At 41.7% G+C, this 22,467-nt stretch overlaps 1 pseudogene; it reads left to right on the top strand.

The window, feature by feature from the left end:
* Window positions 1-20,465: 20,465 nt before the first annotated feature.
* LOC110139375 (sorting nexin-7-like) lies at window positions 20,466-21,870 on the top strand (annotated as a pseudogene).
* The last annotated feature ends 597 nt before the right edge of the window (window positions 21,871-22,467 follow it).

The following is a 22,467-nucleotide window of genomic DNA, read 5'->3' as shown; positions in this document are numbered from 1 at the left end:
ATTACTTTTATAGACTTTTATAGCAGTTTTAGTTCACAGCAGAAGTGATCAGAAAATGTACAGTGTCCCTATACACACACACACCCTTGCCCTCTATCAACATCATACAAGTGTGAAACATTTGTTATAAACTATGAGACAATATTGATAAACTATTATTAACTGAAGTTCATAGTTGACATCAGGGTTCACTCTCGGTGTTGGGTTTGCACAAATGTATGATGACGTATGTCCACCATCACGACATTCTACACAGAGAAGATTCATTTCGCTGGAGATCCTCTGTGTCCTGCCTATTCATTCCTCCCTCAGCTCATTGTTTCTTATTTTTTTTTCTTTTTTCCATTTATTTTTATTAGTTGGAGGCTAATTACTTTACATCATTACAGTAGTTTTGTCATACACTGAAATGAATTAGCCATGGATTTACATCATTGTTTCTTGATAAAAAATAAGGAAAACAGCAAAAGTTTACAGAAAGAATCAAGAGGTACTAGCATTTCAAGAGTGAAGTCCTTTCCCATATCACCTCCTCTTACTGTGGGACAGGGCTTGTGCCTCCCAGAGCCCTCCCGGGAGGGAGCAGCTGGCTCCCGGCTCCCTCAGGGTTTTCCTCACTTGCCCAGCACTGCTTTGTCCAAGGCACGGGTTCACAGGGCCACCCACACCCAAGGACTGGCTGCAGAAAGTGTAAACGCCCATGTCACTTAGGGAGACGTCTATGCATGATGTCTGCCACCAAGTTCTCTGTAGGCATGCTGCTGCTGCTAAGTCGCTTCAATCGTGTCTGACTCTGTGCGACCCCATGGACAGCAGCCCACCAGGCTCCTCTGTCCAGAGAATTCTCTAGGCGAGAATACTGGAGTGGGTTGCCATTTCCTTCTCCAACTCTGCAGGCATGGAGAAGCCTTCTCTCGCTGTCAGTGAGGTTCCCTTCTCTTTCTGACCAATCCTGCTCCCTGCCAGATGTTCAGCTTCAGGAAACATCCCAAATGGCAAACTCAGTCTCCACATCTGCTCGCGAGAACCCCAGTGATGGTACATACTGCAGGGGGAGATTGTCTCCTATTTTTTTCAGTTTATAAATGAAGAAGCTAGGTGTCAGGACATCCCTGCAAACCTCAGGATTATGTGGTCAGCAAGTGGGAGAAGCATTTGTGGAAGCAGGAATCTGAGCTGCTGAAAGTCTCTTGAAGGAAACCTCCCTGGAGACCTCGAAGCAGAACAGCCAGGCCAACACGCTGTGCTGTCTAACGCCTCTCCTTTCTTCCGGAGGGACAAATGGGGGTCTTTGCAGGGTGTGGATGAGAAGAGGAAGGTGAATGTGAATGTGTTACCATGTGTGACCCTGAGTCCCCAAAACCAAAAGTTGCTCTGAACTCCCCTCTCTGTTACATCCCGTAACATGTGCATTCTTGACTTGCTGAAAAGTTCCATGAGAAAAAAAAAAACAAAAAACAAAACATAGATCTGAATTGCTGCTATTTCTAAAAGTGGTAACTAATCCAAAGAGAAGTTGTTTTCTTAATTAGAAATTTTAAAAGAAAAAATAAATTATTAAAGAACATTCTAGGTTCAAGGAAAATAGACAACTCTGGTGTTCTAAAACTTAGTTATTACTGACAATATTGCAACCAAGAATGAATGTTTTTGAATATTAAAAAAATTATTTATTTGTACTCAAAAAAATAAAATTTGAGATAAATGAAAGAAATATTTTGCCAACAAGGCCCTGGAATACAGTGGCATAGAGCCAGTGCCCTGCCCACATGAACCTTCAGTTACAGAATTAATTCAGTCACCTAAGGAACATTTCTGGTGTCCCTACAAAGATGGCCGTGCAGTGGGCAGAAGCTGAGCGGTCCCGCTGAGTTCCAGGGACACTTTATGGCCCAGGTGATCCCTGCCTTCTCCTGCGCTGATGATAACAGCCGGAGTCTCCTCCTGGGGACTCGGATATATGATTTCTACAAGGCATTATTAAGCCCAAACCATCTCATTCAAACTGTGTAACACAAATCCACAAAAAGTAATTGCCACATCATAATGGTAAGTATATAAAATCAAGTCTCATACATATGGAGGACTTTATGGTTTTCAAAACATTTGCAATAATAATAACCTAACCTGGCTGAGAGCAAGACTCTGTAAAAATAGCCTGCATAGGCCAGGCCAACCAGATAGACACATGGTCAAGGTAGATGATTTCTTTGGCAGAAAGGAGGAATTCTATCTGAAAATCCAAATTCCAGCATTATTGGACTTTGAAAGCTTAGTGTTTTCAATATTCAGGTGATCCCTACTGAAGTGCAAATATCCCTGAAAGACTAAACACCCTAAGACACTAGCACATATGGATATCCTATCACTGCTGGATATAGTGGAGCCACACACATTTACTTACGTGCATGCGCGCACACGTGTGTGCACACACGGTAAATGACAAAGAAGATGTCCTAGATTAGGAAAAAGGCCAACATTAATTCAGAAGGCTGAGTGCTAAAGAATTGATGCTTTCCAATTGTAGTGCTAAAGAGGACTCTTTAGAGTCCCTTGGACTGCAAGGAGATCAAAGCAGTCAATCCTAAAGGAAATCAATCCTGAGTATTCATTGGAAGGACTGATGTTGAAGTTGAAGCTCAAAAACTTTTGCCACCTGATGCAAAGAGCCAGCTCATTGGAAAAGACATTGATGCTGGGGAAGATTGAGAGCAGGAGAAGGGGGTAGCAGAAGATGAGATGGTTGGATAGCATCACTGACTCAATGGACATGAATTTGAGGAAACTCAGGGAAATAGTGAAGGACAGGGAGGCCTGGCATGTTGCAGTCCATGGGGTCCCAAAGAGTCAGTTATAGCTTAGCAACTTAACAACAACAACAAGCTGACAAAAATCTAAATCAGAAATACCTGATGTCAAGAACTTGGCAGCTAGATCAGGGATGTGACCAGACAAAACTTAGCAGTTAAGATATAAGATGGTTAGAACAGTAGAATAGGGAATGTAACCCATGAAATAGATATAAACACCATCAAGGGATGGGTTATAGAAATGTTTTTATTTTCTCAGACATTGCAAAAATGTTGGAAAATCTATAAGTAATGTTTAATCAACCTACTGAATACCCACCCAGGTTACCCTAGCAACATGCTAACAATATGATAACAAATATGATTTTAGTCATCTTTTATTTAGTTCCCCTCTTGAAATAGCAACACAACAAAGGTGAAAATAATTCTAGCCCCACGATTAAATTGACAAGAGTTGAATGTGTTTTTCTAGTGAAAGGCATTTATTATTCTAAGTCTCATGAAATATGAAAGAAAAGAGCCTAACTTTTCTACATGTGCAAACACTTCAATTGTGGTGTTCTCTCAATGTCTACAATGGTGATAAGCATCATAATGATGGTGATGGTGATGATAAAAGGTGAGCCATGCCCTCTGGTGATGCTTTTTCAGGTTCCAGCTTGTAGTTCGCCCTCCCCTTGCAGGGGGATGTGTTAACTGAGAGATCCGCAGTGACATGCTTCACAATAGATGAGCATCTAGGCTCCTCTCATGACAAGGGCCTTGTAAACTCTTTTTCATAACATATGCTTTTATATTTATCGCCTTATTCTTATGGGTATACTCTGTCGGAATGATGAAAAGGTGAAAGACACTTGATCCATGCTTTAAAAGCAAGGTTTTCTTTGGATATTTGCAAGTTTCAAAACAGTGTCTGCAGGAAGCGAGGTTTCATATGTACAGGAGAAAATTGGATGGAATTCAGAGCTGGACAGGAGCAGTTCAGAGTCCCGGAGGGAAGTTCTCTGTGTCAACAAGAATTGATGGCTCTATTTTAACTTCTGATTCTGAACCAGACAAAAACTGGATGTTGATTCATGCACTGAACCATGGGCCTATGCTCACGGTGGTGGCAATGGTGGGTGCAGTGATGAGTCTGGTATCAAGAGAGCCCCCTGTGGTCACCTGCAGTCCCCAGTTATTAATAGTCTCAAATAGCATAACTGGCAGTTCTTGTGGCCTGACTTTTACCTGTTTGAGGTGAGTGAGGTGATTGAACTGAGGATTCATCAGGAAGCTCCGCAGAAGCAGGTGAGGGAAGGTTAGAGAGGAGCAGGAATAAATCACTGTATTCTGGACATGATGTTTTGGTGCCCATTATCCTCGAAGTTATTTTTACTATTAACTTCTAGCTTACATCTAGAATTTTAGATTAAATCAGCCGTCACTCACCTGATCTCTAATGAATAGGATGTATATTCTCCCTCATAGTGGTTGTTTTTAAGATTTACTCATTATTTTGGGTTCTCAGCACTTTGACTCTTATGTGCCCAGATGGTGTTGTCCATGCATTTGCTGTGCTTCAGCTTTGCTGACCTTCCTGCATCTCTGCATCAAGGCCTTTCATCAAAGAATGCCAAAAAATGTCATTATTTAGGGGTGGCATAGTTGTAGATTCAGAAAATTAAAACATCTTCAAAATTGATAAAATTAATAAACTGAGGATGAATGTGGGATGCAACATCAAATACTAAAAGCACTATTACTTCTGTAACAGAGACAAAATCTTGAAAATAAAAATTTTTAAGCCAATATTTTTAAAAATTGAATCAAAGAATGTCAAATGTCTGTTCTGTATTTGAAATATATTTTCTTCATTTTCCTTTTATAAAAATGAATTTATCAAAAGTTCCCATTTAGACTTTTGATATGTTTAACTTTCATCCAGAATAAAATTTTTATTTCTATCTTTCAGAATGTATTATAGAAATCATTTCATTTCACCTAGTTTCTAGGAAGTTCCCAGAAAAAAAAAATTCTGATACAATGGTGCTCCTTAGGTAAAATTTTGATTGCTTAGATCAGATTTCTTTCTGTGTCTGATATGTAAAACACTAGTGTCTTACATGCAGTTCAGTTCAGTTCAGCTCAGTCGCTCAGTCGTGTCCGACTCTTTGCGACCCCATGAATCGCAGCACGCCAGGCCTCTGTCCATCACAAACTCCCGGAGTTTACTCAAACTCATGCCCATCGAGTTGGTGATGCCATCCAGCCATCTCACCCTCTGTCATCCCCTTCTCCTCCTGTCCCCAATCCCTCCAAGCATCATGGTCGGTTAGTATATACATTTAGGGACTTCCCTGGTGGCTTAGACAGTAAAGAATCTGCCTGCAGTATGAGAGACCTGGGTTTGATCCCTGGGTTGGGAAGATCCCCCAGAGGAGGGCCTGGCAACCCACTCCAGTGTTCTTGCCTAGAGAATCCCCATGATCCAAGGAGCCTGGCCATATGTAGTTAATATAAACATTTAATATAATTTAATTTGTGCTCGGTCGTTTCAGTTGTGTCGTAGCCCATCAAGCTCCTCTGTCCTTGGGATTCTCCAGGCAAGAATCCTGGAGTGGGTTGCCATGCCCTCCTCCAGGGGATCTTCCTGACCCAGAGATGGAAACTGCATCTCCTGCATCTCCTGCATTGCAGGTGGATTATTTACTACTGAACCACTGGGGAAGCTCATTATTTAATTAAAAATAGTTTATAAGGAGATATTCTGTTTAATTTTAGTATTTATGTAATCACATATAGTAGAAAAGCATATTCATCACCTCAATATACAGTATTTTGTGATGATAAAATTTTCATTTCAGAGTAGAAAATTTTAAAGTAAAAGAATCCAGTCTAATGAAAGAAACTATTAATGAAATCACAGCATGCTGGACTTTCTGCTATGTTGCCACATGTTGTTAATGAGCCCTTGATATGTGGGTAGTGTTCTACATTGAAATAATATTTTTGATGCAATGCATGATATAAAGTTTCTAATTAAAATCAACTATCCATTTGTTTACTTTAAAATTTTTTTTAAATCTTTTTTCTCTTTTTGGCCTTTTTCTTTTAAAATTTTTATATTTTTTAATGCAGCTATTAAGGTTGTATATGTCAATTATGTTACATTTCTAAAGAACAGTTCTGCTGTATATATAATTTCAACAAAGCACACATTGTGAAGACGATACACGAAAGCCCGATGTTGGAGAAACGCAGGCCTAAGTTACATTCACAGAAATTCTGTGATGGGACGGTCCTCACGTGACTGGCCACAGGCCATGACTAGATGGCTGGGGCTCATGCACTCACTCATGAACCCAGTATCTGACCGGGTGCTTTGTGAGCAGTCTGGAAATATTAATAAATGGCTCCAGCCCAGAGCACTGATCGGTGCTGGGCTCTTCAGGGTCCTGGTCACTCAGTTCTGCTCCTCACTCACCTCTGCCTGCAGCTCTCACAGTGACGAGGGTCGCGGGTTCAGCTACAGGCCCTCATTTGCACTGGGTTTTCCTGCCATGACCCTGGAGCCCGCCAAGACCATGGATGGTGTCTGAACGCTGGCCCAAAGAGCCGTCTAGAAAATGCCTTCGCTTTGCCCCCATGGTCGTCTCTTATGGGCTCCCTCCGGCCTTTGAGCGGGAGGCTCCTTGTCTTTGCCTCTGGATGTTTGGGGTTTGGACTGTGTTCCTCTCTAGCCAGGCAGGGGATTTAGCGATCCTGTGGTTTGTGGCTTCCTTCTTGCACTGCTCCCTCAGATCCTCAGTTCTCTTCAGACTCAGAGATGAGGGGAAAGAGGTGAGAGCTTGAGTGTCTTCAACTCCAAGAGGAACCGTGACCTCTTGGTTCCTCTGGGTTCCAACTCCTTGTCTATCGGCGAGCAGTCCCTTGGTGGGACATGAACACATCTGAAGAAATCAGCCCCTGCAAGAGGATCAGGCTGTAAGGTTTTCTCCAGTATGCACAAGGGATGGCCATGCTTTCCTGGGTTTCTTTTTTGAAATATCTATGATATTTAGAAAAAAATGTCAGTAGAACCCTACACTGAAATAGTGAGCTACTTAACATCTTTCTCTCAATTACAGTGGTAACATTGCTTGGTTGATTTTAATGAAATTGAAAAGTTGAGGGAAAAGGGTCATTATGAGTGGCATCTGTTTATGTTGAAACAGAGTCCACTATGGCAGCCCTCGTTCATTTTGCTAAGAGTTCATCATCTCCTTGGTAGACTTACCTCCTAGTCCCTCCCCAGATGCTCAGACGGTATCATCAGTGCTTGACAACAAATTCAGAATCTCCAAAAATGTTTTGAGGGGTTATCTGGTCCAAGTGATTCATTTTTTCCATGCCTCACAGAGACAGCTTGAGTTGTATAAATTATTTAAAGGAGCACATTAAAGAACATTCAAATAGCAGCTTCTCAGGAAATCTAGAAATATGTCACTCAGAGGTAAGCATCAGTGAAACAAATTAATATTTTAATGAAAGAATTACAAGCTAGACATAAAAGAAAAGTGGAAGACCTCTCAGACCGTGCCCTATTTATAGTAACAGCACAGTCTATGCTCAGAATAAGCAATTCTCTCCCCCTATTCACATCTTAATCACTACCAGATGCACATTTAAAAAATGCAATGTTTAAATCCCCAGCATATCCTGTCTGAATTCAGAGAAGGAGAATTGAGAAACATTGGTGTTACTTTTTACTACTGTGCAATGTGTACATCTTGAATTCTTGCTTTACAACAAAAATATATTTTTTGCTTGAAGCTTATAAATTCTATTCTTGTGACACAGACATGAATGAATATTTCATGTGATGTTGCTGTGACCATCACAGACAAATAAATAAATAAAAAGCATTCATTTCTTTTTTCACCTTCTGCTTTGCCATTTGATCCGAGTGACCTCATAGAAAATTTTATGAATACAAGAATCTTGAAATTGAACCACTTTCACACCTGGAAATGTTTCCTCACCTTTCCTCAGGACAAGAGAATTAAAATAAAGGACTATGACTATTCCTTTTCTGCTTAGACATATTTGATGTTTTCTCTCAAATCAAACAGACTAACGTTTTCCTCAATAATTCCAGTTTTATTGCAGTTTCCAATTTTTATTAATTTTGGATTCTCACCGTAGGCCGCCAGCTCATATTTTTAATCACAAGTGCCCCCGTGAATGCTGCTGCACTTTTTCTGGGCTGAGAACTCTCTTACTCAGTGGAGCAGGAGGCTAGCATGATTGAAGGCTACATCATGGCTTCTGCTCTGTTACACCAGCTTCATCTGTTGATCCTTCCGTAAACAGAAAGCCAGCTTCAGAGTTTACATAGAGCGGCGGTAGGTCACTCAGCTTTCCAGTGCTCTTCCTTCCTTAGAAGAAGGATTTGTTTATTGCTGTATTCTGTAAATTCTAACCAGCCTGCTGAGAATAATTGCCCATGAAACACATGCACTGAATACCGTGCTACAAAACAAATGACAGCACCCTGCGAGCGGAAAGAACATCTTATTATGGATTTCAGGGTCCACTGGCAGCAGGCACCCCACTCCCCATATATGGGGTGAATCAACCCCACCCTCCTTCACCCCCTCTTCCCACTGCCCGGCCAGGGGACACACCTCTCCCAGCATGCCTCGCTCCCTGAACAGGGAGCCTGCCTGGGGCCGGAGCCATGCGTCTGATCCAAGCACAATGAGGCGTGAAGCCGCCCAGCGCAGGAGCTCCGACGTGTCAGAGGCTGAAGGGCATTTCATTTGTTAACTCCCAGGGGCCCTTCTGCCTCTCTGGGTTCATATAGTATTTATTTTAGGCGTTCGCATCTCTCATCTGGGATCTTCGCACCATATGTACAATGAGGAACAGCATCTCTGCTTTCAGTGGAAGACACCAGAGCAGCTGGGGCTGGGAGGGGAGAGCGGAGCACTGGGTGATAAACTGTGTTTTCTTTCCCGAGAATCCAGAGCCAAGAAGGCTCGTGGCCAGAGCAGCTGCCCTGGCGTCTCTCTGATCAAGATGAGAGATGTCACATTGGATGCAGGCTCCTCTGCGCCCCAGAAAGGGCTGGCTTTCCTTGCAAGTGGTTCTTTTCTGCCCTGTGCTCACCACCGGCACACATTTTGTGGTCAGCATGTAACCACCAAATGCACCTGTGCTCTGCCTCTTTGCGACCCCTTGGACTGTCGCCCGCCAGGCTCCTCCATCCATGGGATTTCCCAGACAAGAATACTGGAGTGGGTTGCCATTTCCTTTTCCAGGAGATCTTCCTGACCCAGGGATCGAACCTGTGTCTCCTGTTTGGCAGGTAGATTCTTTACCACTGAGCCACCTGGGAAATTTTTCCTCTGATACCTTCAATAATAAGACAGGGAAGGGGAAAGTAATGCTCCAGTCAGGCTTCAGGTATGTTTCCTAACTCTAGCACCTAGGCACAAAGATGAATTTCTAGAAGGAACTGATTCCAAAATCCTCCCAGAAAAGTCAGAACAGCAAATGGAATCATACAGCATAATGAAGGCCTGCATTAGGCTGTTATCGCTCTGTTGTTTGGAGCTTGCCATGTGGCTCAGATAGTAAAGAATCTGCCTGCAATGCAGAAGACCCGGGTTTGGTCCCTGGGTCAGGAAGATCCCTTGGAGCAGAGCATGGCTACCCACTCCAGTATTCTTGCCTGGAGAATGCCACAGACATAGGAGCCTGACAGGCTACAGTCCATGGGGTCTCAAAGAGTCAGACACAACTGAGCAACTAACACACACACACACACACACACACACACACCCGTCTGTTGTGTACATACACACACCCTCTGTTGTGTAGGCTTCCCATGTGGCTCAGTGGTAAAGAATCTGCCTGTCAATGCAGAAGACTCTGAAGATGCAGGTTTGATCCCTGGATTGGGAAGATCCCCTGAAGAAGGAAATGGCAACCCGCTCCAGTATTTTTGCCTAGAAAATCACATGGACAGAGGAACCTGGCAGGCTACAGTACATGGGGTCACCAATGAGTCAGACATGACTGAGCTACTGAGCATACTCTCTGTAGTGTAGACATTGTGTATAGCATGTGAGAATAGACACTGAGCATCTTAAAGCGTTTAGACATCCCCTTCTATGAAATTGACTGGAGAATCCCCATGGACAGAGGAGCCTGGTGGGCTATAGTCCATGGGGTTGCAAAGAGTCAGACTAGCAGTTAACACTTTCACTTTTTCATTCTATAAACAGCTGCCAGCACTGGGACTGCCTGGAGGGAGAACACTGAGGCCAGAGTCTTATATGGACTGAGACACCAGGTGCATTGCAGCTGCTTGGGAGCAGCTCCTTGGTGCTTCCAGACCTGTGCGCAGAGCAGGACCACCTGCTCGTGGGGGCACCATTTTTCAGACCCTGGTCTCATTAGAATACTGACTCCATGAAACTTTTTGCAGGAAACATCTGTATCCGGGTCTACAACTGGATAGTTCACCCAAAGCCCAGCTTTGCAATTCAGCGCACTGATGGGGAAAACCATCTCCTATTACATCGGGCAATCCTCAAAGTTGAAATCAGTGCCAAAGCTTTACTTGAGTTGAAGTTCACCCTGTACTCAGAATAGCAGCTTTTGCTCTCATGCGAATTGCTGGAACAGGAGCCCAGGATCTCGTATGAATATTTCAACAACCAAAGTGTTGCTGGCAGAAAAACATGTGATTCATAACCAGGAGACCGAGAGTCCCTCGTGAAACAGAGAAGGAAGGAAACATTCCATCTCAGTGCAAAAAAAGAAAAATTCAATCTCTTACTGTAAGAGGTTGACTTGAATATTGTAAAGATGTTGGAGACAGACAAGGTTTATAATCCAAGAGGTGGTTCTTCATGGCTTGAGTGACTCCCCCTACTTAAATGAGAAAAAATGCTTCCTTAGAATAGAAATCATTTTAACGCATTTTCAACTAATGTTAAGTCAAAAACAAGCCTGACTTATATCTAATAGCCATGCATGCATGCTCAGTCATGTCCAACTCTTTGCCCCTCTATGGACTGTAGTCCGCCAAAAATGGTAGAGGTCTGTCCTCAAATGCAAACTTGGAACTTAGATTCTAAAAACCTATGTCTGATCTAGGCAGAGCTCCCTAATTATCTCAGTAATTAAATACTAAGACAACAAATCCCAAGTCCTATTAATAGAGAGCAATTCCAGCAGCCATGGACCACATAGAATTAGCAGGTAGGATCCAAGACTTCAAGACTTATCTTGTGAATTTAATTCACTTTGCTGTCTTAATGTGTTGACTTTTGAAGAACTAGATCTCTGGAAAAGTATCTGAGGAAACTGGTTATTTCCAAATCACCAGAATTTCTATAACAGGTGATTTGTTACCAGACCTTAAAAAAATTAAAGGAAAATATCCTTCTCTTAAGTGTTCATTAATTGGGAAGTTATTAAGAAAAATTACATAAGTATCAGTTTCCTACTATGCGCCAGACTCTGCATAATGTTGTGTCAGATAAATGACCGACTTTAATCTTTACAACAGACCCAGGAGCTGAGGTTTAAATCTCAGTCTGCCTCTGAATCTGAGAAGAATTCATTCTTAAATTTTTGCAAACACATTTATTAAGTGCCTTTACTAGACACTCCTTTGTAATGTGGAAACAACGTGGAATAAGATGAATAGTTTCTTACTTCTTGGACAAAAAACTTAAAAACTTAAGACTGAGTCCATTAAAAATGTTAAATCTTTATCCATTTATAGCCAGATCTTAGAAAAATACCAGAAATACTCATTAACAATAACAACAACAAACAGAGCAATATCTTCTGTGTTGATAATGGGGTGGTGGGGAAGAGAGACGAGTTCTAACAGGTGTAAACATATATGATAACGGTACTCTTCTTTATTGAAGTATAGTTGCTTTATGATGTTGTGCTCGTTTCTGCTGTACAGTGAAGTGAATCAGCTGTGTGTATACATGTATCTCCCCGCTCCTGAGCTTGCCTCCCATCCCCATTCCACCCCGCTAGGTGATCACAGAGCACCGAGCTGAGTCTCCTATGTTATACAGCTGGTTCCCACTAGCCATCTATTTCACACGCGGTAGTGTATATATGGGGCTTCCCCAACAGCTCAGTGGTAAAGAATCTGCCTGCGATGCAGGAGCCACAGGTTTGATCACTGGGTCGGGAAGATCCCCTGGAGGAGGACATGGCAGGATTCTTGCCTGGAGAATCCCATGGACAGAGGAGCTTGGCAGGCTACAGTGCATGGGGTCTCACAGAGTTGGACACAACTGAAGTGACTTAGCATGCACTCAAGCATTGGAAAAACATAGGAGATTCGTACAGAAAAAGTGATGAATCTTGCATTGTAAATAATGAAATATCACAGAGATATAGTTAAAAAGCTTCCCTGCCGACTCCTACAATCCAGTTTCCTAAGGAAGCTGGCATTGAATCCTACTGTAGTCAATCCTACTGGATTCAATCCTACTCAATGCCAAGCTGGCATTGAGTACCATTCAGTAGTTGTCTCTATACTTTTTCTAACATATACACTCATATATATATATATGAATATATTGATTTGGCTTTTATTTATTCTTATAATACTATACAGTGCTATATGCATTATTCTGCAATTTGCTTTCTCAGTGTTTATGGCTATGCCTTAATGTCAATAGGTACAGAGATAATCCATTTTAAATACCTGCATATGATTCCACAGTATGAATTTAATATGGATAAACATATGTCTTCTAAACATTTCCCTACCAACAGATAGTAAGGCTGTTCAGCCTCCACAAACAGTGCTGTAACGAACGCCCTGATGCCTGCTTCCTGACGCCCTGTTGCAATAAGTTCTATATGAGTTTCCCAGAATGTGATTGTAGAATCAAAAAAATAATAATCTGTGTATTTTCCATTTTAATAGTTTTGACTTGAAGGAGCCAGTGCTCAGGCAATAAAATGGAACCTCATGATCTTTGTGGATTTTTGCTTGTTGTTTTTAATATCTCTTTGAATAGCAAAGGCAGTGTCCACCCATTCTTTATGCTGATCTCAGTGTCTCTGGGCAAACACCAGCACACAATGTCTATTTCTGTCACTGTATTGTATAAATACCATGTTTTCTTTCTCATTGTTTATTACCCGCTCCAGGTCCAGCACAGAAATAAGACTAATTTTAACACTTACAATAATTTTATTGATATTTCCAAATTTAAATATGCCTAATATTACACAAGTAAGGAGAAAACCTGAGGTCAAGTTCCAGTCTTTCTTGATATACAACTGCTCCTGTGCAAATGAATCATCATAGGAAAAATCCTTCATGCTGTCCCTGAAATAAAGCTTCATCACACATAAAAATATGTAATTTGGAAAGTATGTGTAATTACAATTCCCTGACAATCTCATGATATTGCTATAAAGGAAAATTGAGACAACATGTTTTGAAGTACATACATTGCAAATTATAACGCCAAACTGAAAGAAGATGCATTTACTTCTATTATATCCTCCTAAATTGATATTCTCTTAAATTGAGTACACAGAAATATCTTCCAAACAAATTATCTGATATACTAACATGATACTATTGGGTCATCATCTTATTATATTATATATGTATTGATTTTAATCAATTATAATAATCTTACTCTGGATTTTTCTTTAAAAGTTAGTCCCATTGAACTTGACAGAGATATTGCTGAAGGCTATGTTGAATCCTGTCCCCGTGAAATGGTATTTAACATGTAGCAATAGGGAATTTCGCATGGCAGTTTCTTATAACAATTTTGTAAGCTAGAATTTAGTGAAAGCATTTTCTGAGGGACCAAACTGATATCAAAGTATATAATATTCCAGTGGGTGTGCCTCAGCCAAGACTAACACAGATATTGAAATCATAGAGGAAGTTTTCTCGAACAATGTCATTTAACAGATTTCAAAAAACATATATTTACTTTCTTCAGTGTGAAAGAGAGTTTTCTAAGAAATCGATTGTTTCAGGCAGATAGTTAATAAAAAAAAAAAAATAAGGCAAATTTGTAACCAGTCTATATATCAATGTTCTTTGAATTCTGTGATAAGATGGCTATGTGGTGGGGCAGGATGAATAAAAGGTGACATATTTTATTAGTAGTAGTTTAGCTGCTTTCACAGAGTAGGTACCCAGTAAACAGTGACCTGATCCCTTTACAAAATCATTGTTTGTTACCTGTTATTATCAGCATCATGATCCACAATACAGGCAAGTACTATACACCTATGGTTTTTATTAGGAACTGACATTTGAACAAATTATCTCTGCTAAATACTTTTAATTTCTGATTTAGGAAAATAATTAGCTCAATTTTTAAGTTACATGAGAAATCCAGCAAGATCAGACTTAGGTAATGAAATAGAAGAGAAGATAAACAAACAGAAACAGAAAATCTAACATTTAGCCCTAGTTTCCTTGCATTTTTTTTAATATTACAAGGTTTGAAAAAGGAAATCAAACACTAACAGATGTCAACTTTTGAAAGAATAAGCCAACATTATAGGTAGTTGTTTGATTTTGTGTATTTGCCTCTTGCCAAAGGTTTTAAAGGCTTATGGCTATTATCACATTGAGTATATGCTTTCTTGTGGGAATCACCATAACAACTTGATTTGCATATATTTGAAGCTACCTAGAGGTGGCTCAAGCCGTAATGAATCCATCTGCCAATGCAGGAGACACAGGAGACTTGGGTTTGTTCCCTGGGTGGGGAAGATCCCCTGGAGAAGGAGATGGCAACCCACTCCAGTATTCCTGCCTGGAAAACCCCATGGACAGAGGAACCTGGCGGGTTACAGTCCATGGGGTCACAAAGAGTTGGACATGACTGAGCACATAAACAGGAAATAGGAGACCTCAATAGCACAAGTTTTATTTTAAATTCAAGTTAAAGTTCTTCTATGTGAAATAAAGGTATTTCCTGAAAACGAGATACAAGTAAGAGCTCAAATCCAAAGCAGATAGTTGGACTCAGAAAGAGGAAAATCCCACCACGGGTGCTTCTTCCCATGAGAGGTTTTGTGCAGCCCAGAGGAGACTGTGGGACCTGCAGCTCTGGGGGGAGTAGGCGGGAGGGGTAGGAGGGGGTGGAGGGTAGGAGGGGGTGGAGGGTAGGAGGGGGTGGAGGGTAGGAGGGGTGGAGGGTAGGAGGGGGTGGAGGGTAGGAGGGGTGGAGGGTAGGAGGGGTGGAGGGGTAGGAGGGGGTGGAGGGTAGGAGGGGGTGGAGGGTAGGAGGGGGTGGAGGGTAGGAGGGGGTGGAGGGAGAGGCATTCCAGAACAGCTGAAGCCTTTCCACGGATGAAATCCTGCAGGGCAGGACTAAGGGAGCACAAGGAATTTGTGAAGTCAGCAGCACTGTTTACCCTTAAAATCAAGAAGAGCGAAGAAGAGATTAGCAACAGTAACAGGAGAGGAGGAAAAGGACGAAGACAAAAGTCAACTGAACTGAATCCGGAAATCCGCAGCCAGCCTCACTCTGGTCTGGCTCCATCAGAACACACTTCATTTTTTTTTTTTTAATTTGAGCATAGGTGCTTTACAATGTTGTGCTAGCTTCCTCTGTACTGAAAAACAAATCAGCTATACATAGGCACACATCCCCTCTTTTTTAGACCCTGTTCCCACTTAAGTCACCATGGACCACTGAGCAGAGTACCTTCTACAGTTGGCTCTCTCATTAGTTTGGTTTCCTGGCAAACTTAAGCTCATCCTTCCGGGTTGGTCCCGAAGATGAGGTCTGCGGACACTTTCCTCAACCTCCTCTAAGTAAGTGGCTCCTTGCCTCTGTTTCTGTGCTATTCTGTATGCCTGCTGATGTGACAGACCCCAAGCTGTATGTCCTCGTGACATGTGTCCATGAATACTATCCACTGCAGCTTCCTGAAGCCAGGTGACACTGTCTTGCTTACATCTGAGCACTCAGTCACCAAACCAGACAGTCGGTGGGTTTGTACTGATTTGACATTTATTAAATCTCACATCCTCATTTTGGTGGGCGCCTGATGCGTCCGTGACATCTGAGCTCCGTGATGGCCTATTTTCTCATGATAAATGGCAGGTGACATAAAATCATCATGGAGAAGGAGACACAAGGACACTTTTATCTGAAATGTGTGGCCTTGTGATTTATTTTCTCGGGGAAGTTTAGCCAGGCTCCCACTTTCTTCTCTCTAAGCCTAGGGGGAGTTTGATGTTGATTCTGTCCTTCATGTTTGGTGATACATCCAAGAATTTCTCAGGAGACAACTACAGATTTACCAAACAATGTTGATGGGTCATTTTCAATACATGGATTCAACATTGGTTCTCTAGCTCTATGTGCAAGATGGGGTCAGAAAAACATCAAGTCTAAATGGCTTTGTAAAGATAAATATAAAAGTAAATCTGAGTCTGGGGACATTTTCAAACAGTAAAAACTATTTAACTATGAAAACACTTTCCCAGAAGGAGTGAGCAATATAATTTTCAAGATATTTTAAAGTATTTTAAAATAAGTTTGTCAAAGCCAGAGCTGGCAGACCATCTCACCAATTCAAGTGCAAGTGAGGTGGCAGAGAATGCGGTCAGAGCCCACCATCTGGTTTGTAATCAAGGCAGCAAGTTGTCAAGGGTGATATTGACTTCCTCTGTATCTATTTTTTAAGTAAAAGGATGGAATGTGTGAGTCAGGTGAGGAGGTGATTAGTAGGAAAGAAAACAGAAGCCCATGTTACCAAAAAGTGAATCCCCTAAGTAAAACTCACTCTCACATCTTTAATGGAATTCCTTACTTAAAAAAAAAAAAATCTCAGTTCCTTGGTTTTATGGTAGCAGTTGTAAAAGGTATGAATGGACAGCTTACTAAATACTATCAGAACCTGTAACTTGACAGATGTCCACTATTTGACAAAGCTTTAGTGCCCAAATTATTTTCAGATTCCCCTGCACAGTGCAAGTAATAAAACAAAGTAGTGACTCCAGCTCCGTTATTTATTCATCTTGCACGGAGGCTGAAAAGCCATAAACCTTGCACTGATGGATGTAAATCGTCTCAGACAATTAGGTCCAATTGTCTGATAGCAAATTTGAGCTCTCTGCAGTTTAATAAGCAGAAAGCCTTGGCACTCACATGGAAGTGAAGTCAGGGGAGGAAACCAGGATGCTGATTGGGAGGCAGATGTGTAAGGAGTGGACTGCGCTTGAAGAGAGTGTTTGGAATATAAATCAGCAACCCGGGACATCTCAACACAAACAAATGTTACACATCAAATGCAGACTGGAGGCTTTTATGTGTCCTCTTGGATGATAATAAAAATCCTGGCTTTTAGTAAGGGCAAATGCTTTTTCTTCCTTGAATGCCTCACCCAAGCTTCTTCTAGTAAGTAAAAGATGATGCTCAGAGAATAAGTGGCTTCTGCTCATCTCAGGAGCCTGTGAAACACAGAAACGAAAGGTCTGTGTGAGCACATCATAGTTTTCCAGATGGGAAGTTTTACTGTGACCCTGGTACAGGTGTGTTCCAGGGGGTTAGCACGAACCAAACCTAATAAAGAAAGCTGAGTGCCAAAGAATTGGTGCTTTTGAACAGAGGTGTTGGAGAAGACTCTTGAGAGTCCCTTGGACTGCAAGGAGATCGAACCAAAAGGAAATCAGTCCTGAGTATTCATTGGAAGGACTGATGCTGAAGCTGAAACTCCAATACTTTGGCCACCTGATGCAAAGAACTGACTCCTTGGAAAAGACCCTGATGCTGCGAAAGACTGAAGGCGGGAGGAGAAGGGGGGATGACAGAGCATGAGATGGTTGATTGGCATCACCAACTCGATGGACATGAGTTTGAGCAAGCTCTGGGAGTTGGTGATGGACAGGAAAGCCTGGCATGCTGCAGTCCATGGGGTCGCAAATAGTTGGACACGACTGAGCGACTGAACTGAACTGAAGCCTAATAAATGTGTAAAATTTGTAGGTTCACTAATGTAAGTAACATTTTGGGTGAGGAAAGCATTTTACATTTGGGGTTTTTCTAAGATTCTATTTTAGAAAATGATGAGCTGAAAAACCTTCAGAGTTTTAGGTGGCATGTCGGAATCCCACGTTGGTCTCCTTCAAAGTATGTACACTCATAGGTGTGAAAAAACAAAATAGACCCACCAATGTACTGGACTGGACTCACTAGAGGGAATGAAAAAACAGGAAGTAGAGAAGTAAGCCCTGCCCACAGAAATTATTACAGCACCCGGATTATAAGAACCCCAAGAGATCCTCCATTTCAGCCCCTGTTTTCTGTGTAACTGATACATAGTCACACACACACACACACACATGCACACAGAGGCACGCACACACTTTCTCAGACACACAATGGTTAAGCTCTGCTTGCTCCTCCCTGTCACCCATGAACTCGCTTTTGCTGAGCATCAATCAGTTCACTCTCAGCATCACTGAGAGTTGGTGACAGGACCCTGCTTCCTCCTGAGACAGTATGGTCCCATTTCGGACTCTCTATTAGAAAATCCATGTTCCTGGGACACAATCCATGTCCCTCTAGTCAGGCACTAACCTCGGGGGCTGCAGAGAACTCTTTAACCCTCTGGCTGTGACAGCCTTCACAAGCTTGAGGACAGCCCTCCTGAAGCCCTGAATCTTCTGTTCTCAGGGGACACGTCTCAGAAGCTTTTGCCTTCCTAAAGCATGTTAACCCTTCTCTGGGTACACCCAGCTTTTCTGTGTTCTGACGTGTGGCAGCCAGGAAGGAGTACAGTGCTCCAGGAGAACACACGCATTGGGAAGAAGTGAAGGAGGGTCCCATCCATTGTCTGTTCATGAGACAGGCAGAGTCTGTCTGCTACAGCATCATGGCCTCAAGTAGATATCTATTCATAGAGATTTTTTTAGGAAACCTGTTTCTAGTGTAGCTGGTGCTACACTTGAAGCTGCCAAGATTATTTGGTATTTTAGAACCAAATATATGTATGGAATATATAGCATGATATATGTGTTATGTTGTTGTTTAGTTGCTAAGTTTTGTCTGACCCTTCTGTGACCGTATGGACTGTAGCCCACCAGGCTCCTCTGTCCATGGGATTCTCCTGGCAAGAATACTGGAGTGGGTTGCCATTTCCTCCTCCAAAGGATCTTCCTGACCCAGGGATGGTACATGTGTCTCCTGCATCTCTTGCATTGCAGTGGATTCTTTACTGCTGAACCACCGGAGAAGCCCCATGACTAATGCAGCAATAAGAGAAAAAGAAGTAAAGCAAATCTGGCAATAATAACAGCAGTGTGAAAGGTTTAGTCAACTCTTTGGCAATAATGTACATAGATTGAGCAGTATGTATGTGTATGTGTGTGTGTCTGTCTGTCTGCCTGTCTATCTGAAAAGGAAGAAATGGCGCCCCAATCACTAAACCAGGAGTAGAACTGTAATTGTGAAATTTGGACACCTGTGTCTACAGAGATAGCTGGAATTAGTTAAAATGCCTAAGGTAAACCATTTAGTGAAACGTGAATTTATTTCACTCATGCTGTGACTTAATTATACTTTGATAATTGCTTTGTCTCTGAAATGCCAGGCTGAGAACTCTGCTTAGTAATTATCTGAAGGATAGCACCCGAACCCAGGTGAGCCTCCTTGACCATCTCATTCCCCTGGCAAGAGTCCATCAGAAACAGAAATCAAGCTGATGCTCCGGAGATGGCTAGGGACTTGCCAGCCCACCTAGAGAACATTCTAAACATGCCACCCCCCAGGGAGACAAGTGTCCACACTACAGCTCACAGCTATCTTCTGTTAGTCCTGCTGTTGGCAGGGCGAGTGCCCGATGACAGACTTACCCAACTATACGTCTCATTTTCAAGATAACATTTCATGCTGTAAGCTGTGAAATGGGTACCAGCTTTATGAACACACAGAACATCAATATACCCAAGAACGCACCAGCTACACACTTCTGAAATTATTCCCAGTTAGTAATTATTTCAAGTGACCTTTCCTCTCTCTGTCCATTTAATGCCAATATGCAAAATGATTTTTCACATGAAAAGGAAACACAGCCAATAAAATAACCTAATGTTGCCTTATTTACCTGATGTCTTAGTTTTTTTTTTTCTTTTTCTTTTATAATTAATTTTCCACATTTCATCAGATGCAGTATCTAATAATTTTCTTTGTCAGGTAAATGAGTTATTGAACGAAGAAGTCATACTTCAATATTTCTGTAAGTGACTAGTCTTGAATGATCATATTGACTTCTATAAAGAAAAACAAGTTATCGGCGGACTGCACCTGCCAGTCAAAAACTTCACTAACAAAAGGTAAAAGGCATCGTAACCATAAGGGGGTGTGAAGGAATCTGGAGGTTGAAAACTAGGTCCACTTTGAAGTATAACTCGCCTGTATGTATGGAGTTGCATATTAATTTATAAATATAGGAAAGCCTGAAAACATATGGCATTATAGTTTATCAGTATTGAACAAGAGCTTTAAAGAACAAGTCCTTCATATCAGGGCTCAGGCAGTTCTGCGTCTGCACAGCGGACGTGGGCCTGGAGCCGGCGGCCTGCAAGGCACTGGATGCGCAGGAACCAGTGGGCAGACCAGGGGAAGCCGGGCCGCACTCTTCGGGATGGAGAGCGAGTGCCGGGCATCTCAGGCGCGATCCTGGGGCCTCCGGGTGGGGGCGCCGGCGGGGACAGCCGGGGCGGGGGGTTGACGCACCTCCTCCCCGACAGCATCGGCTCCTCCGCCCTGCTGCAGGCCAAAGTGCTGGATCTGGACGAGGACGAGGACGACTGGAAGGTGTTCAGTAAGGATGCCTCATTGATGGACACGAATTCCTTCAGCCCGCTGATGCCTACATCCCCTTTATCAATGATAAATCAAGTCAAGGTTGAAGATGAGCCAGATTTGAAGGATCTTTTTATTACAGTCGATGAACCTGAAAGCCATGTTACTACAATTGAAACTTTTATTACTTACAGGATTATTACTAAGACATCTCATGGGGAATTTGACTCCAGTGAATTTGAAGTTAGGAGATGTTAATCAAGATTTTCTTTGGTTGAAAGAAAAACTTGGAAGAAGCACACCCGACTCTGATTATTCCACCATTGCCAGAAAAGTTTATAGTGAAAGGAATGGTGGAACGCTTTAATGATGACTTCATTGAGACACGCAGGAAGGGATTGCCCTAGTTTTTGAACAGGATTGCTGATCATCATTTAATGAAGACTTCAAAATGTTTCTTACTGCACAAGCTTGGGAACTCTCTTCTCACAAGAAGCAAGGGCCTGGATTACTCAGCAGGATGGGACAGATAGAGTGGTTGCATTGTCAATGAGAGGAGTTAAAAGTCGTCCCAAGGAGTTCATTGAAATGAATAACTTCATTGAAATATTTAGCCAGAAAATAAATTTGATAGATAAAATATCTCAGAGAATCTACAAGGAAGAATGGGAATATTTCGATGAAATGAAAGAATGTGGCCCAATTGGTATTCTGTGGTTGGCATCGGAAGAAGATCTGGCTTATACTCTAAAAAGTGTTGCCAGCTGCATTGACAAATGCTGTAAGGCCACCAAAAAACGGATGTCTGGACTCTCAGAGGCCCTGCTTCCTGTTGTACATGAGTATGTGCTTTATAGTGAAATGTTAATGGCTGTCATGAAAAGAAGAGACCAAATACAGGCAGAACTGGATTCCAGAGTTGAAGCTTTGACATCCAAAAGGCAGATACTGATCTGCTTACGGAAGAGATTGGAAAACTGGAAGATAAAGTGGAGTGTGCTAATAATACCCTGAAAGCAGATAAAGATGCAAACAAAACATGCAAAGTGATTATCAAGTCAGTATTTACAAATATGGCTGAGGAGAACATCCTCTATTATGAACAGTGTCTTGCTACATGGGAATCCTTCCTTACATCACAGACAGATCTCCACTTGGAAGAAGCCTCTGAAGATAAATTGTAATCTCATTGAAGACCTCTATGTGATCTTTGAAAGATAATGTCTGTTAACCAAAGTTATTCTTTCTCAGTGGGCTGGATCCTTTCTAAAGTGGATGAAAAGTATTTCACACTATCTGGAAAACCAGCAACTTAAAGCTCAGGTGTTTCATATCACTGATATAAATTTTGAGATATATATATATATATACATGTATATATATATAGATATATATGTATACATACACACATGTAAATATTTAGCTTAGTTTTAACTATGTTCTTAAATTTGTATGCCAATAATTATAATTATACATAAAAAAGGTTTTTTTCTTAAATATTTGTTTGTGGAACATGTCATTTTAAATACATTGTAAAGACTCAGTTTTAATAAAAAGTTTAATATGAAGCAAAAAAGAACAAGTCCTTTATATCAGTGAGAACAGGGAAGACAAAGGTATGCTGTGTTCTCTGCCTTCCAGGCCATTGGCTCCAAAGACAGGGCCAGGCATAGCACTGATTCATCTTCTTCGGTTTCCTTAATCTATTTTAAATTAGACCTGTCCTGTAATTCTTTGGAAATGTTTTTATAGAGCTTTTCACATCAAAGAGGACTTTTTCTCTTTATTTCCTAACTTGTCTGAGAAAGTTTACCTGTTTATCTATCCTGACAGCTGGAAGA

The sequence above is a fragment of the Odocoileus virginianus genome, chromosome 2 (genome assembly GCF_023699985.2).
Source record: "Odocoileus virginianus isolate 20LAN1187 ecotype Illinois chromosome 2, Ovbor_1.2, whole genome shotgun sequence".
Classification (NCBI taxonomy): Eukaryota; Metazoa; Chordata; class Mammalia; order Artiodactyla; family Cervidae; genus Odocoileus; species Odocoileus virginianus.
Note: the sequence above shows the minus strand (reverse complement) of the source record. Positions and strands in the feature narration are given on the sequence as shown.